The sequence below is a fragment of the Amblyomma maculatum genome, chromosome 1 (assembly GCF_055883805.1).
Source record: "Amblyomma maculatum isolate TAMU_Amacu chromosome 1, ASM5588380v1, whole genome shotgun sequence".
Lineage (NCBI taxonomy): Eukaryota > Metazoa > Arthropoda > Arachnida > Ixodida > Ixodidae > Amblyomma > Amblyomma maculatum.
In genome coordinates, this window is record NC_139344.1 from 136073626 (window position 1) to 136097428 (window position 23803).

At 46.7% G+C, this 23803-nt stretch overlaps 1 protein-coding gene across 9 annotated transcripts in view; it reads left to right on the forward strand.

Annotated features, from left to right (window-relative positions):
• The window catches only part of LOC146204005 (TOX high mobility group box family member 3-like), a 615155-nt gene that overhangs the window by 430661 nt on the left and 160691 nt on the right, over window positions 1-23803 (forward strand). The window contains exon 2 of one of the 9 annotated variants that reach the window (XM_084589045.1): window positions 11524-11569. The exons of the other annotated variants lie outside the window; for them this stretch is intronic. The gene's annotated coding sequence lies outside the window, so the exon portion shown is untranslated. The remainder of the gene's footprint in view (window positions 1-11523; window positions 11570-23803) is intronic. 9 annotated transcript variants of the gene reach the window in all.

The following is a 23803-nucleotide window of genomic DNA, read 5'->3' on the forward strand; positions in this document are numbered from 1 at the left end:
GGATATTATAAGAAATATACGCACGTTGGTGGGGACGGTGCAAGCAATTGTGATGTGCGGCAAAAATTTGCTTTCAGTATTTTTCTGTAGTTAATTGCTATAGAAAGCCAGCAGTGGTCTTTTTTTTTTTTTTTTTTCAGCATAATTGTGAGGCACATGCGGCCATATATATTGCGTGATATTTTTCATCAACGTATAAAAGGTCTAAGTTTCCGATGAGTAGCGGAATTTTTCCTTCTGAAGTTTGCCTTCCGCTCACAAAAAAAAAAAAAAAAAAAAAGAAAAGGAAAAAAAAAGTTGCCATAGAAACCAAATTGGTCGCGCTTTTGAAAATTAATAACACATAACAGGAAGCCGCCGAGGGAGCATCTGGGCATATCATCGTTGTCTTAGTGTTAAAAAATATGTGAAACAAATTTCGTTCGGTAGCTGTTTCCCAGAAAATGTCTAAAATTTCTACTGTAAGAGAGATGCATGACCTGTGGAAAGGAGAAAGAAGAGGAAAACAGAGACATCGCGCGCCGAAGCGATAAAGAAGTGAAGACGACAAAGCGGATGAAGCTCGGGCTGTCGTTGTGAACGCTGGCCTTCGTTTCTGCTACGGAAAGACAAATATATTGCTGCGCAGCCCATCTGAAACGCTTCATTATATTACGTATAATTTGTCGCCAGTTACGCCGTTTCCCTCCATTAAATATTATGTCTTAATAATGCTAACATAAGTAAAGTACTATACCATTGCTTTAGTATCCCATTGCTCGGCGTTATAGGTCGATTTTTTTTTTTTTTTTTTTACGCGATAGCGTTAAGGAACCGTTCTCCAGAAATCGCGGCGACGGTGTCGGTGTTGTAAGCGAAAAATCACGAGCACGACGCTGGCAGGTACTATCTAGCAGCTGACATGGCCGCACAGGACGAACGGGTGACTGACGTTACGTTAGGCTACCAACTCAGACCCCTGAATTGAAGTTACCCCTAGGCCACGCAGGCACGTTCATACGGTTTGGTTAAAGTATATGTCGGTCGGTAACCTATATACGCTATCCCGTCATATACTTAATGGCGGAGCTTTAGTGTCCCCCATAATTTTTTTTCTCTTTTACATTTGAAGAGTCGCCGTGATACTTCTTGATGTAAATTGAGACACTGTCGCGCATGGCGCGCATGCGTGGATGGTTCGTTACGCGGCGATTTTATAAATTGTTAAGTACCCGCGTCTTTGTGCTCGAAGACAATGATATCTGCAGTGCTTTCGCTCGTCGAGTTCCGTGCTTTGTAAACTGTGCTTGTAATACTTCAGACTTCTCACAGGCGCTACATTTCCGCTTTCTCTCTATCTGTCTCTCTCTCTCTCTCTCCGTCCTTGAACGGAGTAGATAATCAGCCGATAGCTGCGCAGAACAATGTTATCGGTAACGGATTGTTTGCCTCTCGCCTTAGCCTTTGTTCTCCAACTTCTCCAGAAGCAGCCTTTTGTCACGCAATGTAGGGACCCTGCAACGCCTTCGCATTGCCTCGGTTTCTCTGGCGCACTGAGACGTTGTGCATATTCGAAATGAACATTTCACTATCGCAGCTGGTTCTTTTTTCCAGTCCACTTCTTTCCTTCGTTATTATTACCATTATTTCTCCACGTTGCCTGTTCGCAGAAAATAGACGTGGGCTCATCTTATCTGTACGCACGGCGAAGCTTATCCTGCATAAGGCCTTCCTCTCTTCTATGCTATTGTTTGCTCTTGGTTTCCGTTAATCATCCTAATGCCATATACTCAAACCGCCCGCGGCCCCATTGTCCTCGTCATGTTATATACACGCTCTCTGCACCTGCAGGGAGGAGCGCGCTAATATTTTTCTTTTTCCTTTGCCGCGAGTCGTTTCATAACGGTCTGTAGACGCTGGCAGGCTCATCTATCGACTCCACTCCGACGGGAGAGGCGATGAAGGGATCCCCCCTTCCCCGCGCTTTTTTTTTTTTTTTCGTCCTTGTTTTTTTTTTTCTTCCTTCAGGTTATTAAGGCCACCCAAGCTTCCTCTTTCATACTTCTTTTCTTGTCTCGGCTGCCTTCCTTCTTTCTCTCTTCCCGTTTCCATGGGCCGATTGTCGTAATTTGCAGGCTTTGTGAGTCCGGGTTAGTTCGTCCTTCGCAGTGATATATTGAATGTGCGGCCAATGGCGGGAAATGAAAAGAGGTCGACTAATTTCCTTCGCCTATTGCTCGTCTCTTTCATTTCCGTTTCTCCTTCGGTGACCTTTTGTGTCATGCTTTATTTCTGTCCCCTCGCGTCTCTAGCATTGTGTTTTATTCTTATTTATCTTCCTTGTCCAGGGAGCGAGCCCTGGCGCTTCCATCGAAGGCTTGGCACTACGATTCCATAACAGGGACGCCTGTAGTTCGCCTCATCAGCGGCAGACACGTCGTTGTTTTCAAAAGTTTTACTGCAGTCTGAGCACACTAAGCCCTCCGCTTGGCGTGCTAGTAGCTTCGGCGTGCGGTGAGGAAACGCGATGTTTATGGTAGAATCAAATAAAGGCTGACATCTAATTTTACAGTCACAGCACGTGTTGGGGACATTGTCCTTGCCTTATTGCGACATTGACGGCGTAGCACGAGGCTGGCGAAATCTTCCACGTGCGCCTGCTGACCGGTAACGAACCCACAGGTGTCGTGCTTGGGCAGCTGAAGGGACGACGTTCTCAGGAATGCGCAGCTTTTGGCGATGAGATTCATTTGGACTCAGGTCTGTTCGGTCATGTTGGACGAAAAGCGTGGGATTTTTGTGTTCTGCACCCTTGTACGCAGTTACAATGCGTGCGTGTCATGCGGCCCTGTACAACAGTTGTGCTCGACCGTAGCGCATATGCGCTTCTTGTAAGAACGCACTCAGTACCGCCTGTATAGCCGTGTTTACATGAATGCGACAGCTAGCGCGTCGCATCGCAACCGGTTCCTAGCGCGTCGCATTCATGTAAACAGTGGTAATGCGCTAGGAAAGCGCATCGCATTAATGCGCCAAGCAGGGCTGGATTTAGAGGGGTAAGTCGAATTACCCCTCTCAATCTCAATAGGCGACACCGCGTTCCGCCACCACCGCGCTAGAGATGATGCGCTACATGTAAACGCTGTCGCATCGCATTACCGTGAGGCGCTACTAAATGCGATGCGATACGATGCGCTACTGTTGCCTTCATGTAAGCACGGAGACTAAAAAAAAAAAAAATCAGCAGCGCATTTTCAGCATGTTTTAAAAATTATTTTGCATGAGAGGGCGCTTCTGGACGAACTTTTCATTGACAAATATTTTTTAGCGTGGTGTTTTTGTCAGTGAGGTTTCCCGCCTACCAACTAGCTGTGCAGGCTTTGCCGCTCCTCTCGGTGCTGCTGCCGCTCCGGATCCATGTCGCGATTTTCCCGCGACGCGAGCAGTTTCACCTCATATGTCGTCATCTTGAAATTTATTTTTTCACTTTTTCTCGCCTGACTGGCCGACTCAATGCGGCCCGCACGATTTCCGAATAGAACAGCTATATAATGACAGCTGCAACATATTGTGCACCTTGCATAAGTTTGGCAAAGAGTCAGTGCCACGAGATTTGTTGGTCAGCGTGTATTGATGTTTGATCGATATTGTTCCCTCAAATTGATTGGCTTTGGGAGAATGAATCGTCCTGTAAATGGTTAGGCGCATTCACTGAGCGATTTGTAAGCTGTTGCTGTTAAAGGGCCACTGTCCAGGGAAGGCCCTTTTAAGCAAAGGAGCCCAGTGTTTCGATCAGGTACCGGAGATAGTCTGTGCAAAATGCTACAGTGACACGCGCGCCCCAAAGCATCGAAAATACAATTCAAAGCTCTCTCATGCTCTCCTCTGGGAAGCCAGCTTCCCCGTTTCCTGCGCTGGCCCGACGGGCCACAGCAATGACGTACGTACCGCGAACGATGTCCATTGGTCCGTCTCGCTGACTGACGGGAGAAGGATGGGTGTCTACCGCTCGCAGCACGCTTTTCCCTCGCCACGACCAGACTGAATCCAGCGGCGCGCGCTCCCTCGACCGCTTTTTTTTTTTTTTTTTTTTTTTTTTCGCGCTCGCGGAGAGCCACGCCCCACCTCCTGCCAAACGCGGAGGAGGAGGGGAATTTGTATTGCGGAGGTTAGACGACCTCGGGCAGGAGAGTGAAAAACCTTTGCGAGGGAACGGAAGGAGAGAGGCATGATAGAATCGGGTGATTGCGGTGGCTGTAACTGCGTTATTAGTTACTCCTTTCAAAAACATTTTGCGGCCTTGCGTTCTAGGGGCGAAGTCTCACAGTCACCGGGGAAGAAAATATTTTCGACCGGAGGGTGGACAGTGGGCCTTTAACAGCAAGCGGCATACAGATATGTATGCCGCTTCCTTTCGCAGTTCCTTTCGCAGCAGAAACTGCTGGTGGCTGAGGTGCTGATGTATGTTCTGACCGAATAAGAGGCAGAAAAATCTGTTCAGGCCTTCTTTAAGTCACCAAGTAGGACTTCATCAACCTCGAGAGTTAGCCAATCTAGCCTCGTAGCATTGTATATACATACATGCCGTTGTGGGCGTGCGCGCCCTTTTTGACTTTTTGGTTTTTCTTCTGAACGATATAAAAATTACAGAAGAAGCATTCGAATATTAGATTGTTCTGCCGTGACGGCTCACTGGTGAGGGCGCCCGACTGCCCATCCCCCCAAGGACGTCGGTTCGGTCCCGGGTGCGGCGGCAGCGTTCCGCCTAAACGCATGACGACCACGTACTGTGAGATGTCAGGGCACGTTGAAGAACCTCAGGGGTCTAAACCAGGGTGTCAAACCTGAACCGAAACTGAACTCGAATTTTCGCCCTGAACCGGAACCGAACCGGAACAAATCGGAGGAACTGTTCCGAACCGGTTCGCGATACGGTTCCGACCCACTTGTGTTGGCAACTTACCTTCATTATTTCTTCTTTTATCGCTACTTTTAAAGCACTCTTCTCGGTTGTTTCCAAAACGCCACGACACACCGCAACCATTACAACCATGTTGAAAAATCGTCCCTTCCAAAAAGATTACAAGAAGAAAGGAAAATATATTGCCACAGGCATAGCATCAATCTTTGGTATACATCGTTAGTCTTGGTCTGTTTGCTTGGTTTAATCTTGATTTGATTTCAAAGTTCTTTAGTGGGAGCCGGACGAAACATTATTTTGTATGTGCATGTAGTAGTAAACGTTAGTAGTAGTAAATAATAACAATGTGAAATTTTGTGTACCTGGAAAGCGCAGCAGGAAACACATTATGTTCTTTCACCTTTCTTCCGGTGCGTGAAAGCTTTAGTTGGTAATGTGACAATGACAATATTCATTATATTCCCCCCATCCGGCTCTAATTGTCGTTCACTCATTATAAACATTTTGCTGAGGCCTGTACAACCAAGTGGAGCCCGCCACCTCTGACGACAAAAACAATAGATGGACAGAATACTCTATGGATTTTTAGCTTTTATCATATATTAGGACAGGAAAGAAAACAGTATTAAAAAAAACTGGAGTAAAAATGTACACCCGAAGTTGTTTCTTTTTTTTTTTTTCTTTTTTTTTTTCTGAACCCGTTTGAACCGGTTCGGGCAGGGATTTTCCAGCAAATGACATTGGGTTGTGTCTTGGAATACGTCTTGAGCGAGGTGCTGCGGAAAACACGCGTCCGTTCTCCCGTCGGCGTTCCTTTCGCGAAAATCATGATTGGTGGGCAAGGTCACGATGTCAGAGCTATACAAGACCTCGCGTGAGAATCCAACACTCCGCAACGCGCACGTGATACGTGCGTGTCTCACGCGTTAGACAAAATAAAAGTTGCCGCGTGTCCGAGGTGATTATTTTTATAAAGAAGTTAGTTCGGCATGAAGAAAAATGTCAAGAATTTGAGAGTTTCATGGTGGGATTCGAAGCTGTGACCTTCGTTTTGCAAAGCCAGAAACGCTGTCGACTAGTCCTCGCAAGGCACGCTTGCAAGTCTACGTCGTGTGTTCTTTCACATAAAGTGGTATCTTACGAGTGTATACTAATGAGCATGCGTGCAATTAGAGAGCACCACAAAGTCACTATCGCACCACAAGGACACTATCGCGTTCACTCTTAAAGCAGAGCTCAAGGTGTCCCCCGAATGTTTTGCTTGACTCGGTGTGGCCAAACTGCGGCTCTACGCGGGTCGAAGTACGGCTCGCCACTGTGTGGGGCATCCTTGACTCTCCCCGTCCTTTTTACATATTTCTGCCTCTAAAAGCTTCACTGATTTTCTTTCATTTACTTTATGCACCTTCTACTGTGAGGCACTCCTTCTCTCAGCATTGAAAGCGGTGAGGTCGAAACAGCTTCCGACAAACATCTAACAGAGCCGACACGGATTGCAACCACGTCACTCGACCTCGGTTCACGAATGGCGCATGACAGTGCAGAGGTCTCTCCATGAGTAGCATTCACTTCGACCGCAGCTTTGCTGGGCGAAATAAAAATTTCCACGCCATCCATTTCGCTTGCGGCTCTTCACCAAAATTTCTTTGTTGCTGTTGTTGTTATGGCTGTCTGCATATTCCTGTCCGGCCAGCCCTTGCATGTCTAGGGGGCTCGAAAATTCAGTTCGTTCGCCGGAAGCCTTGTCTGGTGAAGCTGTGCTGCCAGCTGAATTTTGTGACGCAATTTCAGGGGAACATCGTCTATGAGCGAGTAAAAAAGAAAAAAGAGATATACTTTACGCTGCCACTATGTTGCTGTTTCATTCTGTAGCCCATTACGTCTAATCAACGTTTCCACTCCGTTTTTTTTTTTTTTTTTTTTTTTTTTTTTTTTTTTTTTTTTTTTCCCGCTTTTATCGCGGTTAAACTCACAACTGCGGCATTGACTTTTCGTGTCTGGTGGTCCTGAGAGGCTATTTACTGCGTGCTGTCAAAACGTTGCCAGACGAACATACAGAGAGAGTCGCATTGCAGCCTTTGTTAGATCGCACGTTGCGTTCAGGTTGAAGTTAATACATCCGCTTTTACTTCGGTTACTTTTGTTGCCCTTCCTGCGTCTGCGATGCTCCGAAAGAAAGAGGAGGATATGGGCTTCTTTTTTTAGCTTTTCACGAACAAAGCAGCTTGGGTGTTCTTGAACGCGTTACCATTTATGCACCTCTTTTGTTTGTGGATATTTTATTGCTGGGAACCGGCGATCGTGGTTTCCGCGAGGCGGGGGGGGGGAGGGGGGGGGGGGGGGGCGTCTTAATGTCCTCTTTTGCTTTGGTCTTGATTTTACTCCGTCCATTTGCGAAAAAGTCGTGAGCGTCTTTCGAGAGAGAGAGAGAGAGAGAGAGAGAGAATGCCCTTGCGTCTGGCCATTGCGAGGAATTCCTGGGGTTTCAGAGACACAACGCGCTGTGCTTTTATTTCTCACCAAGGCGCCTTTCTCGGCGCCTTTTTCCGCCGACTTGGGCGCGGTGCTTTTGCGTCTCGTAGGTGCCGCGGAAAGCAGTTTTTATTTCGCTGGTGACGGCATGTATTCTACTTTCTTTTCTTCTTCCTTTTTTTTTTCTTTTTTTTTCTGGAGGCGGAACAAGGCGTCTGCATCTTGTATTTCGGTACCTGTTGTCGACGTTAGCCATTGTCGCCGTGTGCTTAAGTGAAAGCTAGCTTATTGCGGCGTCTGAATTATGCACGCAATGCGAGTCGATATTCCAAATTTTTACATCTTGCTGGCGGGTCCTGCTGCTTTGCGGCTGCTGTATTTCCTTGTTTCAGAGACCCTCTTTGTACCTGCTTCCCGTGGCATTATTGCGCACGGCGTGGCTTTTCTCCGTCTGCCGTGTCTGCTCGTCTCGTTCGGAAAAATTTACGCATTCTTCTTAGCGAGGCATATCCCTATCTTTGGAAATCGTACCGGTGGGAAGCCCTTTACATCATTGTTCCCCGAAGCAAATGAAAGGTGAGTGGGGGACAGCAAAGGGGCACTTTGACGTGCTCTGAGCGCCCCGCATTCCCTCTCAGCACTGACGTCACAGGCCACGGGGATAAGGCGGGATAGCGAAAGTATGAATTAGGGGAGGAATTTGTCACAAATTACGGCGTCTAAATCAGTCCATAGTTTTCCAATTAGGCATGCTTCGTAGGTTCGATGAAACTTTGGGGCGGAAAATTTTACTATAACAGCTTTGGTCAGTTACTTTTTCTACCTCAGTTTGAAGCTGCGGCAAGGCGTTCGATTGTCTGGAAGCCGTTGTCTCTGGCTGGATGGAACTTTGAGAAAAACTACGCCGGCACTTTCAGGAGCGAGCTTCGCTTTTCCGGAAAGGCTGGCCGGAGCTTCTTGGATCAGAGGTCTCAAGGTGAAGGGCTACTGCATCAGCGAAAAGCAAGGATTTAACTGCACCGCACTCAGTGGGGGGAGGAGGGGGGGGGGGGGATATTGGTCCAAACGTTCACGTCTGGATGCAATGGAAATATGAAATAAGAACTTAATTACTGACAAATCTAACAAGATAAAAAAGAAAGTCGCACGGGGAGGAGCTTTCTTTATGAAGCGGACACGGTGAGTCAAAGCATTTACAACTTGAATATTTGATGCCACGTAATGCACAAGTAGTGATCTGACCGAAAGATTAACCCGAGTGTACTTAATTTAGTTAGGCCAGTTGTGTGCAAACGACAGCGTTAAACAAGCTGGAACATAAGTCACCCGTGTCGCGTTGAGTGAGTCGAGACGCCTAGTGCATATACGATATTCTGTTCCAGAAATTGTTCATTTTCTAGGCAATTTGAGCGATAAAATTTGGTGAAAAGAGAATTTTTCACGGCGCTTCAGGACACTTTAATAACAATATTAATAATATTAATTGGTTCACAGGAAGGGAAAGGAGCAGTATCTGTCACTTTTGTTTCTGTGGACACCTGAACCGCGCCGTAGGGGAAGGGAGTAAAGGTGGAAAGAGAGAAAGAGGAGCCGTAGTGGAGGGCTACGGAGTAATTTAGACCACCTGGGGATCTTTAACGTGCGCTGGCATCGCACAGCACACGGACGCCACTTCGTTTCGCCTCCATCGAAACGCAGCCGCCGTGGTCGGGTTCGAGCCCGGGTACTCCGGCACAGTAGTCGGGCGTCTTACTACTGCACCACCCGGGCGGGGCACCCTTTAAGAACAGAAATTCTCATTTCTTTTTCTTTTCGTTTTTTTTTTTTTTTTTTTTTTCAATCTGACAGTTTTCAAGGCTGCGATGAGAACAGGTCTTAAATGAGGGCAGTTCTTATTTACTGCATAGAGTTTAACTAGTAATTTCCTCATTGTATCGGATACCTTACGGCAGACTTTCTCTCTTAAAAATTCAGTGAACAAGAGAAAAGCACAGTCGAGAAAAACACAATGAAATAAAAAATTTGTCCATATTCTGCTGACCTAAATTTTTAGCCTATAATGTTTCTCCTCGGAATTTTTTTCTCCTTCCGCTGTTTCTTTTTTTTTTTTTTTTGAGTCGAAGCATCGAGCAAATGTACGCGCAAATGTAACTTGCAAATGTAAACTTGTAAAATGTAAAATGTGAATCTAAGCAAACGTAAACTTGCAAAGGTACTCGCGAAAGTCGAGATCTATCGAGCGATTTCGTACAAGAGTCAAAACCTTCGAATCTCGTGCAGGTCTAAACACGTATACAAGCACGGGCCGCAGCGCACTGTATTTCGCTATTTTTTCCTCTGACGTAATTCTCCTTGCGGACTGTCAAGGGTTTCGGTGAAGGCTGAACGAAGTTGAGAAAACGGCAATGTGTCGCATTATGTTGCCAGGTGTGTACAGGCAGCTTTTGCCGAGAGGCATTCATACGAGAGTATGTGCAAACTGCATCGCCTCACTGAGCTTTACTGTGTTCGAAGGTTGGCAAGTGCTGGACAGTAGACGCTTAAACCCTTTCAGTAGGCTTAATTGAGAGCTCACGCTGAAGGTTGGAATCGGAGACAAAAGTAAATTTACAGTAGTTTTCGTTCATATTACTGCAAACGTCATATGATGCCTGTCGACGATTAATTGGGGGGCTACCAAAAGTTGCACTTGATGTCCTTCTTGACGTCCTTTAATGAAGCATGTGATGTCCAGGTAGTTAAAATTTCAGGTTAGAGAATTCTGAACTTTCCTCTTTACTGGCTCCTCTGTTGAGGGAGCACGAACAGTATTGGCATATTCAATAGAAATTGAGTATCGTTAAAATCAAGAGGCTAATTTCTTTAACATCAAAACTTCACACATAAACTCATGTATACACATAATGAGCCACTATACAGTTGGAAATGGTTCCTATGTCCATTGATGTCGCAGCACACCCGTTGAAACTTTAGTGTGTTTTGTCGCTAAGGTTAACCTTTCCAGTGAGTGATGTTTCAGTAAGCCCTCCACATCTTCGGCTTTGAGTTTAATTGTTTTCAATAATACACTCGGAAAAGCCTTTTATGCTATTCTGTGGGGATTCGTATGGTGTGCCCTTGCGAACATCAGTAAAAAGTACGATTTGTACAGCATATACCGCATTACAGCTGACGTCAGATTTGTTTTCCGATTTTGTAAACCCTTTTGTCTTCAGTGGCCCCTTTGTGTGTGGTTTCTGCGGACGGGAATAGATTGGAAAACGTAGAGCTGTGCTCAGTTCAGTGTTCTATTCATGTGACGCAAGAGGCTGGAAACTGCTCACTCGAGTTTTGGTCAACTTATAATTCACCGCCCTGATCTCATTGCCGGCGAGAGACGGGATTGTGCTTGCTTAGCTGAGCCGTTTTACGCGCACCTTGCTTTTGAATGCGTGCCGAGCCGACGTCTAGAATGTCGTTGCTTTTAAAGCAAGGTTATTTCTTCTTTTAACAACAGCCTTGCTTGTGGCGGCGGATATAGTGGACGAGTGGAGAATCTATATAATGGAACGAATAGACTGCGCTACAGAAGTGTTTAGCGCGGTATGAATATATGCACACAACCTTCATTTAATCGCTGAACTTGAATAATTATGCCCCTCGTCCTTGTGGTCGCTGTTCACCCTCGGAAGAGGCTGCTCGTCAAGGCCCCGCGCGGCCTCGCTCACGTTTCCCGGCGCCTGTGTTTATGCCCTTGGAAGATGGCGAAGTTTCAAACTGGACGTCTAAAAAAAAAAAAGAAAAGAAAAGAAAGAAAGAAAGCCGTATTGGTTGCATGCTCAGGGACGCTAGTTAATGAACGCCTCCTCGATGTTGTTGCAGAACGTTGCGCCCACAGCGAGTGCGGAGACCGCACTCGACATGTGCCGGACGCACGTTGCCATACGTGGGTTCTGTTCGACACGGGACGTCATCTCTTTATGAACAGTGCCACATTAGCATAACTATACTGCGAAGTATACTCCAACGAGCTATCGAAATTTGTCTTTTCGCCCACGGAGCCTCAAAGGTTGCACGTAGAATCCCGCAGAGAGGCGCTCGCTGTAGTCAGGGGCTCCCAACGAAGCATCGAATTGGTCTTAATCGATTTCTTTTTGTTTGTTCGTTTGCAGGTGAGTGCGGGTGCGCCGGCGTGACGCTTCTTCGAGAAAACCGGAGGTAGGATCTTTTTTTCAGCCTGCACAGGCGTTCTGCTTCTACGGCGCCGTGCGGCCAAGGTGTTAAATTCAATTGGCTGGCTCGGTGTATGTGCAAAGACAGCGGGAAGTAAACGTGGCAAGAGACGACCGACGCCAGGCTTTAAAAAATGACAGCTGTGCCAATAGCGTGCATATATACGTCGACTGGGCTGCTGATTTCGTCTTCAACGGACGATAGCAAAGCCCCGACAATTGCGCACGCATCTCCTGTATACACAATTTGCACATTCAGTCGGCGGCTTTTCTAGCCGCTGATGCGTCTTCTTCGCTTTGCCCGTGGAGGTGGCAGCAGCGGCAGTGCGGCCACACACATCACAGAGAGCGACGACAAGATCTCCTTTGCAGCTTAACTTAATCTGTGGCTGTGCTCACCGTTCAGCTGAGGCGACGAGGGCCGTTTTTTGGGCGATCAACGATGACGCAAACCTTGATGCGCCGGCTGGGGCGCGTCCGCCCTCCATGTTGGTCGGCAGCGCTTGTAGCGATGTCGTCATGACCCGTTTTTTTCCGGCACACACCGCCATTAGCCTCGCCGTGGAGGCTCACTGAGTAGCGCTCTCGGCTGCTCGGCTCGAGGACGCGGGTTCGATTCCGGCTGCACCGGCAACATTTCGATGACCGCGTTCTGTGCGACGTCAGTGCACGTTAAAGAGCACGAGGTGGCATAAATTATCCCGTAGCTCTCCACTACAGCGTCCCTCAAAGCCCATGTCGCTTTGGGACGTTGAACCCCATAAACTTTACCATAAGCCAAGCGAATCACGTGGTCATTGCCTGGCACAGCATCAGAAATGAAGCTTCTGTAGAGCGTGCGGAGAGGAGAAAACATTACGCCAGTCCACTGTGATGTGGCAAAGGACGCCAGATATGGGGGAATTACTGCACTTTACTGGATTTTTTTTTTATAAACCTGCGTTAAGACGTTATAGGCGGTTTCCAAGACACGTTTGTGCGTGCAGCAGACGTAGAGTGTCTTTCTTCACCGTAGAATAATGATGCCTACAGTACAAGTGGATTCAAGAACTTTCTGGTGTATCGCTAGCCAGGCACTGTCGGCCGGGCTATGCGTGGGTGGTCAAAGCGAGAAGAGCGACAGAACATAGGACCCAGTGGTTTCTTCATCTGTTCAACGCCAGTTAGGACCCCGCTGCCCTTCCCCCGATTTCTATTCTGTCTAGCTTACAACCTGTGATATCTAGTGTACCGCAGCGCAGTGTCCTAGGCCCCCTTTTATTTCTTATTTGTATTATATGATCTGCCAAATTTATTATTTGCCGATGACTACGTTGTCTATAATACCATAGAATCTTCGAGAGATCAAATCAAATTATAATCCACCCTTGCAAACATAATGAAATGGTGTCATGACTGGCAAATGGCAATCAGTCTTATAAAATCAGTATGCATGTCTATTACAAGAAAGAAGAATATCCTGGAATTTACGTACAGTATCCACGGCGCGAGCTCCGGAGGGTAGAGGAGCACAAATATCTAGGAATAATATTCAGAAGCGACTTGCGATGGAATAGATATATAGAGGAAATAACTTCAAATAAGCAACAAGGCAAATAAGGCGCTTTGGAGTTTAAGGCGTAATCAACATAGCGCTACCCTTGAAATTAAAAACTTAGCCTATACAATACTGGTTAGACCTATCATTGAGTACGCGAAAATAGTCTGGGACCATTACACAGAGAAAAATCGTAAGAAATGGATATGATTCAAAGATTAGCTGCTGGATTCATCTTCAACAAGTATAGTCATCTTCACTCCTCTGCAGAATTATGTCAGCCTGCAAAGCTTCCTAGTGCGTTAAGGTCCAAGTGTGACAGGTTGAAATTTCTCTTTCTTATTCTTCACAATGAAATGAAGATCAATATAGATGAAATATGTTGAAGTTAATACCAATTAAACATCTAGACACCGCCGCAGCATGTATATTCCTTCTCCAGTAACTACATTCAAGTATAGTTTCTTCCCGAGAACGGTAAAAGGCTAGAACATGCTTCCCGATTTCGTAGTTCGGTCTACTTCTTTTAATGCTTTTCTGAGTAATTTAGACCGTGTTATTTATTGTGAGGCTGCAGTGTGTTAACTGTGTGCGTTTTTTGTTATCTTGTCAGTTTTGTTCAAGTGTATTATTTTTAACACATGGATCTAAGAGTGATTGTCTTTATTGCAACGCAGTGTATGTTATGCATTGTCAATTTTCCGTGTCCTTGTAATTAGTTGTTACTTATACATGTATTGCGCGCTTGACCTAATTATCTGTGTTAGCATTGCTTGTTTTCGTTTTCTTTCTGTTTCCGCTCTTTTAATGGCCCTTCCACAGGGCTGGCAGTATCAATAAATAAATAAATAAATAAATAAATAAATAAATAAATAAATAAATAAATAAATAAATAAATAAATAAATAAATAAATAAATGAAAGAAAGAAAGAACGATGAAAGATCAGTTAGAATTGAGGGTGTTTGCTTTGAGTTACCTGGTGTTCGCTACAGGAAAGAAAGAAAGAAAGAAAGAAAGAAAGAAAGAAAGAAAGAAAGAAAGAAAGAAAGAAAGAAAGAAAGAAAGAAAGAAAGAAAGAAAGAAAGAAAGAAAGAAAGAAAGAAAGAAAGAAAGAAAGAAAGAAAGAAAGAAAGAAAGAAAGAAAGAAAGAAAGAACCCACTTGCTATTATTTTGCTGAAAGTTCGCTTGTTCTTCATGCTTTATTCGGGCACGTGCTGGGTCGCCCTTTAGGGCACGAATGAACATCGCTTATTCGCAACTTTCACGAACAGTGTCGCCGCCACGCGGCCGCTTCCGGTACCGCCCTTGGGGGCATACTCGGAGAACGGCTCGTGCTTCTCCAGTTTGGTGCTGCGTTTCCCGCGGAGCTTTTTGCGTGGAGCTCGGTCGAGCAGCGTTTGTAGTGTGTAACTGCTTTTTGAGTTGGTTTTGGCTAGCAGCCATGATAACAGATGAATAATATAACTTCTATTTTGGTGTGTGGGGCACGCAGTACGATGGGAAAGCATAAAAGCAGTCGACTCTTCTATACACCGATGTGTTCTGACTACGAGGTCAAAGGCGGGATAAACTTCCACATGTTACCTCTAGATTATATGCCCAGGAAGGAGAGGATAATTAAATTAATTAATATCTCCGTAACCATATAAGTAACCATCTTAATATATCAAGATTGTTACTTTACCGTGAAAAGCATCGTGCTAATCTTGCTCGACGAAGAAACACCCCCTTAGTGAGAGTACGAGCGGCGTAACTGTCTTATTTCTGATGTTATGCATGAGTCTCGTTTTTCCTTGCCGCTCTAAACTGAGCAAAACCAAATTTCGCAAAAAAAAAAAAAAAAAAAAGACTGCGACTAAAGCTATGACGGTTTTCAGTGCGCATTTCTGATAGGAGATGTTTGACAGACGTACGTAAGTTGTGAGCCATACGTGATAACATTTTTTATTGCCGACTAATTTATGGCCCGCACATGTTTGAGAAATTAAGAACGTTTGTTTCCTACCCGGTTGAGTGAATGCAGTGTTTTCAATCAGGAACTGTCAGATGAACGTTAGATTAGGAGCTTGTATTTAACGTTACGGAGCATACACTCGCAGTCCATATGCGGCTTGTTCTCGAAGCCGGAACTCTAGCTAGTAACTGTTCTCGAAAAAACGTTTGTGTCAGCACTGGGTAATCACTTGCGAAAGTCAATCCCTATCAGATGTACTGCAAAAAAAAAAAAAAAAAGAAAAAAAAAGAAAGAAAAAAAAAAAGAAAGAAAAAAACTGGTTGGTTAAAGTGATCACAGTAGACCATCATTATTACTTTGTAGTGATGTTCTCTTGTGCCCAAACTAGGTATAGTAGGTACTTCGATGCATATTTTGAAGTGAAGGGAAAAATTAGGCCACGTAGAATGCGGGGTTGGCCGCTCGGCATGCCTGTGCTATGCGCGTGAATGCACAGCGCGACATATTGAAATGCTGCAGTTCGCGAGTGCCCGTGATCCATGGATAAAAGTTGAAACTTTTATCTATATTCATGTTTATTCTGTCTGCGTTGAACGTTTCTCCGTAGCATTAGAGTCTCCTGGGAACTTGTCGTGCTTACCGCACAACACAGTCAGCAGGATGTTTCACATACCTGACCAGCCACACTCGAGGGATCTTTTGTATCGCACCCCTGCAACGCATGCTCACAAGGGGCTTGTACGCTGACTGACAATACCGTGCATATCTTCGCACCACAGAAAACTCGCGCGAGTATTTTAATGGAGCTTCAGAAAACGCAGCCCAGCACAACGCACTTGAAGCGTGACAGCCGGATCCCCCTTAAGGGCAGCCATATTGGATTTCCAGTGGCGCCGCCTATAGTCAGTGAAAGTTGCGACGTGCACGAACTTTCCTGCTCGCGGCGTGGTGGCTGTGGCTCCATCACAGCCCGTGGTGTCGCCGTGATTTTGTTCTCAGTGGCACGACTGAAGCAGACTAGTGTGGTTCCAGAGCATTCAGCACGCTCCCACAGGGTGCTGCAGTCAGATTGGAAACCGACACCTCCTGCCACACCTCTAGATGAGAATTTTCGCATTTAAGTTCCTCAGCCGCCATGATTGTCTTCCTCACCAGCATGACTCTGGCAGGTGTTAGTTGGCTGTTGAGATGGCCGGTCACACTGATTGGTCGGTGGATTGTGTGACGTCACGAGACCAAATGACATGGCCGAAGCGGCATACTTGGGCAGCGCCTTTGAAATGGGAGTCGAACCCACCGCGACCCTTGGATCCCGGGTCATTCACTCTATGCCCCGCAGGCACGGCTTGATTAAAAAGGGATTCATATCCACGTCGGCTACTCTTTCACGTAGCATGGCAGATAGCGGCTGTATGCTAATGCGTATGCGTGACGACCCGTAACTGAAGAGTCGTGCCATAGTGACTCTGCGGTTAGGGCTCTTGGCTCCTGAACCCAAGGATGCGGGATCGAATCCCGGCCGTGGCGGCCGCTTTTCGATGGAGGCGAAAAGCAAGGCGCCTGTGTACTGCATTGCACGTTAGAGAATCCCGGGTTGTCGAAATTTGCGGAGCCCTCCCCTGCGACGTCTCTTATATCCTGAGGCGCTTTGGGACGTTTAATCGTACAAACCAAACCTAACCATTTCGAAACTTAGGTGAAAACCCAAGTGCTAGCGCACCTAAATCGCGTTCGCATAAACACGCTAAGTGGACTGTCATTATTTCTTTCTTTCCTTTTTGAGAACGAAATGCTCCCGCGTCTACTTGACAGCGCGGCGCCTGCTCCAGGCATGCCGCTGTAGCGTAATTTTCGTTCGCGAGTAGGATGGGTACATTCTCCTTCTGACGTGACAAGAGACTATTGTGGACACCGTAAGGTCAGCGTGAGAGCGCGACAAGCCTTAGAACCGGACGGCATACTACCGACAATGGCACGGGGTGTGTCCCATTGGTCGCTTTGCCAGTAGAAGCACCCATCCTAATAAGGCAACGCTGCCGCGAAAACAACGGTAGCCAGTGACAGCTGCCCACTTTCTGCGTAGTGACCGACCGCAGCCTTGCGTTACTGAGACTCTCCTTGTTCATCAGAGGAGCGGCTCGGATGTGTCTTTCTTTGATGTGAGTTTTGATCGATCCGACGACAGCTGACACGTGACTTGACCTTACTAGAGGAGCTAAACTCCAATGGAACAGGGGTTTGGAGATTACGGACTTCGATAATTGAACTGAGCGACGCCTAATGCCGCGCTTCAGCGGTTGCCCTGTGAATATGTAAAATTTCTCCTTTCAAGAACTCTCCTGCCCCAATCCCCCTTTCTTGCCTCCTCGTCAAAAGGCAGAGTCCCTCCTAGCATCAACGTGACCAAGCCCAGGATTATACCAACTTCCAAGGGCCCCGCTTGTAACGCCATCAATCGCCATTCAGCAGTTTACTTTTTTGTTTGTGTTTGTTTACTTCCTGAATTGCATTTTTCAGGCTCAGTGGCAAGGGATATGTATAGTAAGAAAAACAAAACAAATCGCATTCATAATAAAGCATTTGAGGCCACTGGATCAGTATTTGGCAGTGGAAAATTCGTTCATCCTCTTCAATACCAAAAAATCTGGACAAACGCTTTCCTGTTGGCCGGCAGCTACTGCACGCTAAACGTCGCTGAACTTAAAGAAAACTTCCGCGAAAATTTTCAGTATTGGTACACCCCACTCAGTTATACTATGGCCGTCAGAAGTAGCGAGTCCGAGCGCAATAAATGTCAGATTATGCTTCTTGGAGGAGGTGTAGGCCATCATTAACAACATCTGCGTGCACGATCTCATCAGACTCTCTAGTTTTCAGCTTACTCTCAGTTAGAATTGAGGATATTTGCTTTGAGTTACCTGGTGTTCGCTACCAACGGCCAAGAGATGGCGTTAGATGTGGACATCAGAAAGTGAAAACACTAAATGAAGAAGGAAACGTTCATTGACAGCTCAAGAGGCAGCGGCTTTCTCTTTGAAGCTAGGACAGGTTGCCTTAGAACGCGACGCTAGGAAAAGAAGTTTGACCAAGATGATGAAGCCTGCTCTGTATATGGGAGACGCCCAGAAACAATTTAACTTCTTATACTGGAATGTGGCAGTATATATTCGGATGTCGATGCGGGCGGGTGCAATCACTCTCCCTGAGACCTTAGGGCTTAGAGAGACCAAAGGAAACGTAAATGAATTTGCAGTAGCGGTTAAGGAGAAGTGTTTGGAGGACCGGTGCTAAGTAGCAGGGCGGACCGTAAAAATACTGAATCAGAATTTAAACAAATGGCATTTGATGAAAAATATAGCGAAGCAATGACGAGCACTGTTTAACGAGTATGGACACCTAATTTTTGGGTTCGAGTTTTATTCTTTGTAATTACGCGTAATATTTGACTGCATACGGATCACCATGTGATACGCGCCTACGGCCGCTGAATAATTTATAATCAAACTTGTTATCTCACCTGTTTCGGTTTCGATTTCAAGAGCTGAGCGATGACTGTGACTTCAAAGTCGTCTAGGTTACGTGATGGATGAAAAAAAAAAAAAAAAAAAAAAAAAAAAAAAAAAAAAAAACAACAGATGTAATCGTTCCTTTGTCGTTCCTCCATCTATCAGGTTGGGCTTGCATGCAAATAAAAAGTAATCTAAGGCATCGCCTTCAAAACCATGCTGACGAACTTTAAAAGCGTGATCGCGTCTTTGTGATGCACGAGGTGGATGCCTTATGTATTTACCTTTAATCCGGTGTTTCAGTGGTGTTTGTCGCAAAAAAGGAAAAAAATAATAATAATAGCAGCTCTTGCCTGCATTCAATATGGGAGTAATTACTCATTGTCATCCACCCGAGCGCAGCCATGCGGCTACAAAGGAAAGCTTTGCAGTTAAAGAAAAATTAGTCCTGATCCGGGGATCGAACCCGGCGCGGCGCCACAGCCTTTCGCATTCTTGCCTGCATTCTTCAAGCGCCTGCCAATTCAATATAATTTCACTTCTTCGAGTACGAAGCTTCCTATTCCAGTAGTCGCGAACAAATCTAACCGCTTTGCTCTGCATCTTTGGACGGATCGGTGGATTCATTAGTAAATGGTTTTTCGTCATCAGCATAAACTCTCGCAAATTTTTGCTCGATTTCAAGTCACGCAGGTAACAATTTCGCTCCGAAGACGGTGCTTTTAATTTCCTTCGGCTGCAGTTTAAGATGCCGGGTTTATCGCGCTTATAGACCTAAGTGAGGCGCGACAGGACGTCCTGGAGGCTGTTTCATTCTCGCAGTTGGTTGGTCGCCTCCTGTGGCCGAGCGCATCCTTCCCTGTCTTTCTTTCGAACAGGAACATCGGGCTCAGACTCAGGCCTCGTGGAGCACAGTGTTTATTCTCTTTTGTTTCCTCTCTATGCGCCAGTTTAACGCTGCGTGACTCGGCATCGTCCGTGGTTGCTCGTCAGCGTACCAATGAGTGCGAGCGTATACGTTGTCCCGCAGGGGTGAAAAGAAACCAATATAAGCAACGAGAGCAAGCTCTCGACGCTCTTCAGTATTCTGCACAGTGCACTGTGATCCGCAACGAAGAGATCACGACGGATCCTGGCAGCCATATGCGCGAAGCGACAGGGCCCACTTTTGTACTAAATAATTTCAAATGGGTGGTGGTTACTTGAGATCTGTTACGTTACCCGTATTAAGTGCGTACAGACTCGCTAGAGATCATTGAATCGCTCGACAACTGTTCCGTTCCCTCGATCGATCGATATGCCGCGAAGCGCCAAGGTGGGCTGGGTGTTTCTTACGTGCGCAACTGTATGGAAATTTCGCGTTGCCTGGGAAATTGGCTGCCACTTCTGCGCGGTTGCGTCGCTCTTTGTTCCGTCCAAATTTAGGTCGCGAAAAGTGAAGAAGGATGAAAAGGAAGCGATATCTCTTGGCACTGAGTTACGCTCAATGAACCGCGCACCTGCGTCGCCCCTGTACATTCGTCTTGACGGGACCATCTGCGAAACAGTGGCATTTTCTGCCTCACGCTGGCAGCATGCAATAACGTTTCGGACAAAAGCCGCTTCCGAAGTTCTCGTGTTGCCTGCCTGGCCTCCCACTCTAAGTATTCCAGTGAAATTGCATCCCCGTGTTGAATGTTTTGTGTTACAAATAGTATCGTGCGTTGTCGGGCGCTAACGCGTATCAATGTAGTTCTATATATATAGCAAAGCGGCAAGTCATAGCAGCTGGTTTTTTTTTTTCTTTTTTTTTTTTTTGTTACTTGAAGTCTGTGAGCTATTTTTTCGCCCAACTTCGGTGGTGTTTGAACATATTGCAATCAGTGCGGCCCCAACCCGGAGGCTTGGGCGGTTTAAGCCACCTAATCCTCGCCGCAGTTTATGCCACTCAATCGCCGTTCATTTGACCCCAACCTACAGAGGGAGTCGCACGCACATGACTGATCTGGGTGATGTTGACACCACTGCGCGAGTGGAGATGCCTTTAGAAATCTTGTTCGAAAGCAATGAGACGAATAACTTGACGCGCAGTTTGTGTGCACGAGAAGTCATTAATTAGTGCTCGCTCATATCATTCCCGCTCTGGCTTCGCGTGACCACCTCAAAACGTTGGCGAACCCGACGTCGTATGGGTGGGACGCTTTCGCCACGATATTTTGCCTCTCTTAGTTTCAAGCCGAGGAACCAGTCGTAGCGGAGTGACTACACAACTGGGTAAGCAGACTCTAGTATAATTCACCGTAACTTGTAGTCGTATCGCAGCCCACTCGCCCGACGGCGGTGAGTTTTCGCGGCGGAGGAGAGCCTCATGAAGCGGCTGCTGGCGAGAGATGAGCGGCGTGCAGAGCGGCTGCGTTGCTCAGGGCAACGATGATGCACAGCTAGCGGCGGCGGCCATTGGCGCTGCTGTTATGCACAGTCGAGTGGCTGCAGCAGCACGCGACGAGCCCCAGCGCGTTGCCGGAGCCACCTCTCCGTCCGCCAGCGATCGGAGCGAAAACACAACTTGAAATGACTTGACCCAATTCAGGCCTCCTCCCGGTTGCTAGGCGACGGCGGGAACATAATTCACTCTCTTGCATGCCAGAGTCGCCGAGGAAAGATTCCCGGCTAAAGTAGGGCATGGCGACGATATTCGGCGTCCTTTAAAAGGCAAATACACGCGCGCCGGACAGGAGCACGTCTCCTGTATGGCCGCTTTGCCGCTCGTCTCCCTTTTTTTCCTGCTCTTTGTTTGCTCTGCCTCTGTGATCCCATGGCAACGCGACGAGCCGGACACGCGGAAAAACAAATGCTCCTAGTGATACCTGCTAGGAAGCGGCATTTCTGCGTGTGCACGTATATGCTGGTTCGCGTTTGTCTGACGTATTCTTTTTCCGTCGCGTATGCCTTTGGGTCGCGGGCGCAAGGCTGACGCCGTTCGAATATTCGGCGATGTTCTTGTCGGATTGCCGGCTTGTGTTTCTTGTTTATTTATTTCTTTTCGGAGGTTAGGCACCTGCTCAACCGCTTTTGCTGTGGCATTATGTTTGACGGATGCAAGGGTGACGTAGGCAAAAAGGCAAGCGCAAATTTCGTGTGCGTCTACCTGTCTAGTCAGCGTGGCTCCGTTTAGCTACATTGTAAGCCGTTAGCTGGTTTATGTGTATTTTTTGGTGTCCCTCCTTTTCTGTGAATTCCGAGAAAGCTGTCCACTGTCAGAAGTCGGACGAGAGGCGGCTCACGCCAGGGAGGGAGGATGCAATCTCACAAGTGGCTAAGCGCTAGCTTCTTGCCCTTCTCATATAACTCTCTCCAATACCCGTATACGGCGAGAGCGTAGGTATAAATTTTGGCTCCTGGTCTGAGGCTTGGTCCAGTGGAAATGAAAGCTGTTAATCTCAGTTAAAAAGATTAGGACGCTGTCTTTCTGAGCTGGTCTTCACTTTTTATCATACGAAAGCTGGCCGAAATGTCTTACGCCTATGTCCTATGAGATTGTCCCATAGTAGCGGAACGTACCGACTCACCCCCCTCCTCCCTCACTTCACTCATATCCGTCCGCAAGGTTCGCGTATCTTTAACAAAGGCATCGCTCATAATGCGGATTAAGGACGCTAGCTGGTCCACATTGTGATTTTGCAATTTCTGTAATACCTCTCAGATGATGGTCTAGCGCTGAAGAGTTATCGATTCTGTGTGTTATGGAAGAGTTCTTGTTCTACGTTGCGAGAAATGTGTTGACACGTACATGAGCATTTCGTACCGCGGCACTCAGGTACAGCTCTCAGGCACACCTTCTAATTTTGAAACAACGGTGGAATATTTTGAGGTGCCTTTTATTGATTGAAATGCTCTAACCTTCCGCTTCGTAGCAAAATTTTGCTTCTGAATGGTTTGTACCGCGTTCACAACGAGTAATTAAGACTGCCACAGAAAACCAGTGTGACGTGTTTTTGAAAATAAATCGCTATAAACTATAAGCCTGCTGAGGGAGGATCAAGGTGTATTGATCGTTATGGTGCCGTTATAAATTACGGGGGAAACATTGTGGCCAGAACCTCTTTCCTGGAGTTTGTACAAAATTTAATTTTCGAGGTGTTGGCGGCTCCCGACTCGTCGAGCAACCTGGTCCTGTAGCTACGACACACAAGGGGTTTACATGAACCCGACAAGGGCAGGTCGAGGTGGTAGGTTGGCTCGACCCTAGTCGGGCAGCAGCAGGAGAAGGGATCGTGAGTTATTCGTCTGCGCATTTCTCCTCTTCCCTCTCTCCAGCCTGTGCGTATTTCGACCTCGGCCAGACAGGTCCGACAGAAACGGGCTCACGAAATCCCGGTCGGGTCGAGCTGGCTCAGTACTACATCCGACAGCGTATGCAGCTCGTTCCGCCGAAAAACTGACGCTGCCTTCGTAGACGGCGGTCGAAAAGTATCCTGATCGGTCGACAAGGTCATGACGTCACACCTCGCGCGGGAATTTCAAACACCCCACTTTCAAATAAATATTAAAAATGAGGTGGGTCGAAATGAAGCCAAAATTAGCGAGGAGATTCTTCTAATGGTGGTATTTCAGAAAATAGTAGTAGTTCAGTGCTTAAACTCCGTTAAACTTTATAGGCTTTCGGGCCGCCTGGCAATGGGCAAAGTACATCTGCCCACCAGGAGGGTCATCATCATCATCATCAGCCTGACTATACCCACTGCAGGGCGAAGGCCTCTCCCATATTTCTCCACTTCACCCGGTTCTGTTCTAGCTGGGTCCACTTGACCCCTGCGAACTTCTTAACCTCATCCGCCCACCTAACTTTCTGCCGCCCGCTGCTACGCTTTCCTTCCCTTGGAATCCAGTTTGTTACCCTAAGCGACCATCGGTTATCCTCTCTTCACACTACATGTCCTGCCCATGCCCTTGTCTTCTTCTTCTTCTTCTTATTCTTCTTAATTTCCACTAGAATGTGGGTAACTTGAGTTATTTCTCTGACCCACTCTGCACGCTTCCTATCTCTTAATGTTACCCCTACCATTTTTCGTTCCATAGCCCTCTGGGTCGTCCTCAACTTAAGTAGAACTCTCTTGGTTAGCCTCCACGTTTCAGCCCCATAGATGAGTACAGGTAAGATGCAACTGTCATATACTTTCCTCTTTAGCGATACCGGTAAGCTGCTAGTCATAATCTGCGAGTGCTTGCCAAATGCGCTCCA